This window comes from Nuphar pumila, chromosome 6 (genome assembly GCF_984573655.1).
Source record: "Nuphar pumila chromosome 6, dmNupPumi1.hap1.1, whole genome shotgun sequence".
In the NCBI taxonomy this organism is placed as follows: domain Eukaryota; kingdom Viridiplantae; phylum Streptophyta; class Magnoliopsida; order Nymphaeales; family Nymphaeaceae; genus Nuphar; species Nuphar pumila.
In genome coordinates, this window is record NC_143254.1 from 108873628 (window position 1) to 108881063 (window position 7436).

General features: G+C 40.0%; 1 pseudogene; it reads right to left on the bottom strand.

Moving 5' to 3' along the window:
- Window positions 1–5759: 5759 nt before the first annotated feature.
- LOC149835633 (scarecrow-like protein 32 pseudogene) lies at window positions 5760–7010 on the bottom strand (annotated as a pseudogene).
- Window positions 7011–7436: the final 426 nt, after the last annotated feature.

The window sequence follows — 7436 nt, forward strand, 5'->3', positions numbered from 1 at the left end:
TTACCCAAGAAAATCAAAGAAAAAAAATCCAGAAAAGTAGGTTGCAAGAAAATGTGAAGTTGTCTGCATAGTATCAGAGTCTCTAATCACTTATGGCGACCTAGGATGGTGGATAGACTCATGAGAGACACAACATATCTCAAAGACAAAAAAAAGAGTTGTGGAATTAAAGGAGCTGAATCCTGGTGATCATAAGATATATATGAATAATAATACCTATAGTGATGTGGTCATAATTGAAACTTATAGGCTTTAATTAGGAGATACCAGTTTGTTATTGACAAAGTATTGTATGTACCTTCAATGAAAAACAATTTGTTATCTGTAGCAGACTTTGTCAAGAAGAGCTTCAAAGTCTGTTTCTTTTGTGATAAGGTTACAATTGAGAAACATGAAAAAATGAAGCTCAGAAGTCACTATGATATATACCATGGTCTCTTGCGCCTTGATGTAACTCATTTAAAGATTAATGCAATAGCTATTTTTTGTTATATTGATTGTACAATGGTTGTAGATGCATATTTATGACATTTGAGGTTAAGCCATGTTAATATAAATAAAATAAAAAGAATAGTTAGCATGGGGTTACTATCTTCACTAAAAAACATAGATTTTGAGATATGTGAACCATGCATATATAAAAACACATACTATAAAACCATTTTCTAAAGGTAAGAGAGCATTTGAACAACTTATTATGGTACATACTGATATATGTGGGCCCTTAATAGTAAAAACACATGAAAGAAAGTTATTTTATCACATTCATAGATGACTATTCTAGGTATGGTTATATCTACCTATTTTTTAAAAAATTTGAAGCTTTAAAAATGTGTAAGGCATATAAACATGAAATTGAAGGGTATATTAGGAAGAAATATTCAAATAATTAGATCTGAAAGATATGGTGACTATGACTCCGATGAGTTTAAATCCTATTGCTATGATAATAATATAACCCCTCATACAATTATGTCTTATACACCACAACAAAATATTGTAACAGAAAGAAAAAATAAAACCCTAATGGATATGACAAGATCTATATTGGCATATGCAAACCTTCTTAAGAAATTTTGAGAAGAAACCATAAACACTACCATGTGCATTCTCAATAGTGTTCCTTCTAAGGCTATAGAGCTTACATATAATAAGTTATGAACTGACAGAAAGACAAATCTATGAAAGTAAGAGTCTCTTGTGCATGTATTGATTCCTAGTCAGATGAGAGACAAGTTAGATAACAAGACTATCAGATGCATCTTTATGAGATACCCAAAAGGATCAAAGGGTTATAGATTATATAATATTGAAAAAGGATGTATAGAAAGCAGAAACGTAGAATTCCTAAAAAGTAAACCATGTAGCTTTGATTTTGAGGATGATGGTATCCCTCTGAATATCATAAATAATTCCTGCGTACCTAATCAAGAGTTTGAGTATATTCACTAATTATGAATGACCAACACTCTTCACAACCTATAATTAGGCAGAAAAGGTTGAGAGATCCTCCATCTTATTTAAATGATTATAATATTTTCTTGAGCGAAGAATTATGTTACTTTTGAATAAAACTCTGGATAAACTAAGTTTTAAAAATAAAATTGCTTTTGAACATTGGGTAGAAGCAATGAAAGATGAGTTGGATTTCATAAAAAGAAATATAGTTTGTGAACTAACTACTTTGCATGAAGGTTGCAAGGCAATTTGTAGTAAGTGTGTTCTTAAAAAGAAACTCAAGGCTGATAGAACTATTGATAAGTTTAAGGCAAAATTATTTGCAAAAAATTATTCTCAACATGAGGGTATAGACTATAAATAAGCTTATTCTCCTATGGCAAAATTAGCATTTACTCGTATAATTTTGACATTCATGGCTTATTTTGATCTTGACCTATATCAAATAAATATAAAAACAACTTTCTTGAATGGTGAATTAAAAGAAACCACATTTATGCAACAACCAGAAGGCCTTGAAATCAAAGGTTAAGAAGATAAAGTATACAAGTTGAATCAATCTTTGTATTGGCTTAAGCAGTCACCTAGGCAATGGTACTTGACTTTTCATAAAAGTCATAACGAAGTTGGGTTATGAGGCAAATAATTTGAACCACTGTGTATATGCCAAGAGAAGTGATAGTAAGTTTATTATTATGTCCTTCTATGTTAATAACATACTAATCATAATAATTGATATAGACATGATAAATGAAACTAAGTCTTGGTTAAGTTCTCTATTTGAAATGAAAAAAATAGGTGAAGCCACATATATCCTAAGAATCAAAATCCAAAGAGATAGAAAATTAAGGTTGTAATGTCTAAGTCAAGAGAAATATCTTGATCATATTATAAAGAAATTTAGAATGAAATATACTATGGCAAAGGGTACTCCTATGGTTAAAGGGTTATAACTAAGCAAAAATGATTGTCTAAAAAATGGACAAGAAATATAAAATGTTCCCTATGCTACAACAATTGGAGGCTTGATGTATGCAATGTTTTGCATTAAACCTGATCTAAGTTTTGTTGTAAGTCTAGTAAGTAGATACCAGAGCAATCCGAGACTTTCTCATTGAAAGTAGTGAAAAGAAACTTTCGATATCTAAAAAGAACTAAGGAACATAAGTTATGATATCAAACAGATAGGTTAAGGCTTATGGGTTATTTAGATGGAGATTTTTCTAGTGATAGAGATGAAGCAAAATCCACCACTGCTTATGTATTTACTTTAAGAGGTGTGCCAGTTATATGGTCATGAAAAAAACAAGAGTGTGTGGCACAATATACCCAGGAAGCTGAATATATGTCCTGTAACATGGAAGTCACCTTTGGTGTTTAGATAAGTCACTTCTTAAATTATTTGAAATTAAATATACCAAGAAATTCAGTTCAAATTTATTGTGATAACAAAGCGGCTATTCATTTAATTCATATAGGAGCTGATAGCTCTAAGAGTAAGCATATTGATGTTAAATACACTACAAGAAAAATGTTAATTAGCGACAAAAATTTGTGACAGAAATAATTTATCGCAAATTTATGATGGATTAGCTAGAGAAAACTAGCCGTCCCTAAAATTAGAATTAGTTACAAAATTACCGACGAAATTTTTTTGTCTCAAAACCCGTCGCTAATTAGTGGTAGATTAACGATGAAGATTTTTTGTCTTAAACTCCGTCGCAACTTCACGACGGATGAGCGACAAATTTTTTATGTCGCTACTCCATCGCTAATTGGCGATGGATTATGTGACAAAATTTTTCTGCCGCTAATTTTCCTCATAAAACCCTAATGTGAGCCCCTTTCTTTCCCTTTCTTTTTCATTCCTCGCACACAGTCGCCGCCTGCCGCCTGAGTTCTCTCCTTCCGCCACCCAAGTTGTTTCTTCCCTCACTCCATCTCTCTCGCCGTTGTGTGTCGTCGCCGACCACCGACCCCAAACTCTCACACACCTTTCCCGAACCCTCTCTCCTTCCGTCGACCGTCGTGTGCCACCGACGACCACTGAGCGTCGTGTGCCACTACCGACCACCGGCCACTGTGTTACTTCTTCCCTCACTTACATTGTCGAACCCTCTCCCTTGATTGAATGTCGATCGTCGACCATCGAGTTCTCTCATTCGATAGGACCTCGAACCCTCTCCCTCGCTCGACTCTCATAGTCGAACCCTCATTTACCTCTCTAGGTAAGCTCTCACCCCCTATCTCTTTTTCATGTGTCTTCTTCTTCTACTACTTTTTCTTTTCTGTCGACCGGCATGGGCCTGTCATTCTTCCCTGCCGACCGACAGGGGCTAAAGCTCCTGTCAGTTTTTCCGACAGGTCGGCAAGGGAAACACCTCCTGCCGCCTGTGAAAAAATTTTCAACAAGGGCTTTGGGTCCCTGCCTCGTTCCTTTCGGCCGACAGGAGCTTTGCCCCTACTGCCTGGGTGTTTCCGACAAGTGGGGGCAAGGTCGTTGCCCCCACCCATTCTTTTTTTTCTTCAAGGAGGGGTCGAGTTCCCTCCCTGTCTTCTTTTTCTTGGTTTTGAGGGAGGGGCTCAACCCCTTTCTGTTTCTTCTTCTTCGTAAGGGAGGGGCCGAGACCCCCTCCCACTTCTCTATGTCTGCATTTTCTTCAGTTTTGAGGGAGGGGCTCAGCTACCTCCCGTTTGTCCTTCTTCATAAGGGAGGGGCCGAGACCTCCTCCTTGTTGCTTGAGTTACGATGAAGGGGTTCATCCCCTCCCCCGTTCCTTCTTTGTTTTCATTCGGTCGGCAGGGGGTGGAGCCCCATGTCCTTGGTTCTTTCAGTCGGATTATATATATATATATATTATATATAGAGAGAGACTGCACTATGCCTAGACAGAATATGATATAGCGTGAAAAAAATACAATGCAGAGGGAACGTATTTTCTGCTTTTCTGGTTTTCTTCAGACAGCCATGATACTGCTCACGTTAATGTCTGCCAGGATTAATTTGCTGCATGCAGTTGCCAGGTGATGCAGTTAGCTATGCGCCTAAACTAAAGGTGGGAGTTGGGCTGGATTCCACAATGTATCTCAATTTTTTCTTACTTCCCATAGTATGCATTCTTTTTTTCTAATTCGGGTAACATTAACCAATTTAACTTTCTGCAATTCTCACGCGGCGAAGGAAGAAAACAACAAAAGTTCTTATTCATGAGATCACCCCATCCTTTTCACCACCACGGACTGTCACCGGAATTAAACACCACCATTGATTACGTGGGTGCAATTCCACGCATGTGACCTCCGAAATTGTTCGGGTGTCCTCAACGAAAAAAGGATCATTCATGTGCTGACAAACCAATTTACTACATTCCTTTGGTTTTGCAAAAAAGGGAATTAGCTTTGTCAACCTGAAAGCTGTTCTGGTGCTTGGCAAGGACTCCAGGACTTATGAGTGGTACTAAATATAATGAACCAAGGCTGCTTTTATTGGCAAGGACTCCAGGACCACGCCTTTAGATTAATCAACACTGTTTTTTTTGGAAGAAATGTTTGTTAATAACGACAATAACAATGTTAATTACTAGCTAGTACCACAAAAACAAATGATCATGACGAGCATTTTATAATTAACCTCTGATCACCAACTTCTAAATAGAAACGTGTCACGTAAATACATCATCACCACACCGTACGTAAAGTCACCATCTTCATTGGCAGCATCTTTCCATGACAATCTTACACGATCACAACTTTTGTGTCCTTTTCTTCTCACATCATGCAAGCTACATTGGTCCCATTCTTTACCGCAGTTTGGTGAATTTCACAATCCAAGCTTAAAAATCTAGAGAAGTCGGCTGCCAATCCAACTCTCTCTCTCTCTCTCTCTCTAAAGCCACGGGGACCAAAATTTAAATGCATCCCCAAAGTAATGGGGTCCCATAAAAAAATTTTTTGAACAGATATAAAAAACAGTTATTGAAAACCCAGAAAAAAACATATGACACGGAGTCACATGTTCCAAAACAAGCAAGGGAGGGTCCCACAAGATTTACGGCTTTCTTTTGGGACAAGATTATGTTTTCTTCTAAATTTACCCACTCGTGGGTAAATTTAGGATGATGCTACTAAATACAGAACAAGGGCACATGAGCGCTCCATGTATCTCCTCTTGGTTGGCGTAGTGGGGTTGAGCCTTAATAAAATTTAAACAAAGGACCACAATTTACCTTAATAAAATGCCAATTTGTCCGTACAAGCTAAAATGTCAAATGCCATCAACAAGAACCAATTTGCATTAATTATTAGCAGCAAGAAGGCACCCAGACTGTCGCAAATACAACATTGTGACCCTTCCACGTGAGGATGAGGCCCTCGTCCTCCCTCTTTATTCCCCACCCAGCTGCATGTTCAGCCAGCACACGCTTGGCACGTGAGAACGTGTCGTCGCTCATGGGGACGCTGCAAAAACATGCCTTCCTCATCCTCTGCGACCACCTAGCCCTGGGTTCGAGCCGCTCCACCCTGTGAAGCCCTTCACAAGCCACAACATTTTCTATCTTCGATCGGATATCCGATTCGCATCGCTGCCTCTGCCAACTCGCTTTAGGTAGAACCGTCTCAACCGCGTCGAGTGGGATCCAGAAGTACTCCATCGCGGACTTCATCCTCTCAACCAGATCAGTGGAAGTGAGGTCCGCATCTTCATCCACCAGGACGAAGATGGTGGGTTCAAGCTCTCTCACCACGCGAAGAAACTCATCTCGGAAGCAAGAACCGGTTTTGGAAACTGTCTCATCTGGTACGCAGTGCAGCATCATATGACAGTTTATGATCAATGCTTCTTCTGACTTCACCGGTCCAACTAGTCTTGATGCTTGTAGGTGCATGAGCAGGTTCTGGATTCCCGATATCACCCTGAACTCGAAGGGCACGTGTCGCGTCCTGGCAAAGTTGACCAACCGGAGACCGAGCTCATCGTATGAAGTGTTCAATAGTGAAGGTATGACAGGGCTTGAGCTAGAAACTGTGAGCTTGAGCAATGGAGGGCCTTTAGGCCTTTTGGACAAGATGTCTATTAGGGTTGGGTACTGCATGCAATGGGTCACTCCAAAGTCTATGATATGAATCGATGTGTAGTTCTTGACCGCCTCAAAAATCGCCGAGTTCGCGACACAGAAGCCAAATCTGTACCAGGGTGTTAGGTCAATGAAGCAAGCTAGGTCCATGATGTTCAGCTTGGAGGATTCATAAGATACTAGGGTTTGCAACGCACCACAGTTGGTTGTCCTAGTGACAAGGGCCTTGAAGAAGGCATGGGTGAGCCTCTGGTTGGTGTCACCCTCAGCATTGGCATAATTGTTCAAGACCCACATGATCTGCTGGGATAAGGTGAAGTCGCCATTCTCTAATGCTGAGGCACAGTGGAGGAGGAGCTTCTCCATGCATTTCGTGTCACCGTAGTTGTCATGCCTTCGGCATGGCCCTCTCTCCGACGAAGCCGAAGCGTTTGGCAGTGGCATGTCATCGCCAGCAAAATCGATATAGTGCGCCATTCATGCTCCAAAACTACATCTTTTTGCTGCTTTCCATTATCAAATGCCTCAACATTCCTCTGTCAATCTTATATTGGGACATTTCGAGTTGCCCGCCTGCATGCACGTTGAAAGCTCAATGTCTGTAGCCTAGGCTACAGAAACCTCAACATATTTATCTTGATATTAGAAGTTGTTTGGCTTTCCAAGCGCATCAGAGAGTGAGTGAGTGATTGGGAAACTTGCTTTATGTGTTGTTGGGGACCCCAATCAGCTGGAGAGCAGATCCAGTACTCACTGGTCCTACCGATTGCTGTCATGCATCCTGGGGCCCACCCTTGTGATCACCTCATCCTGGAGCCCCATTCTCTCCCAGGATGGTGGTCAACTGACTAACCCCTTGGGGCAGGGTAGGCCTCAGGACACGTGACAGCACCAAGAACTAGG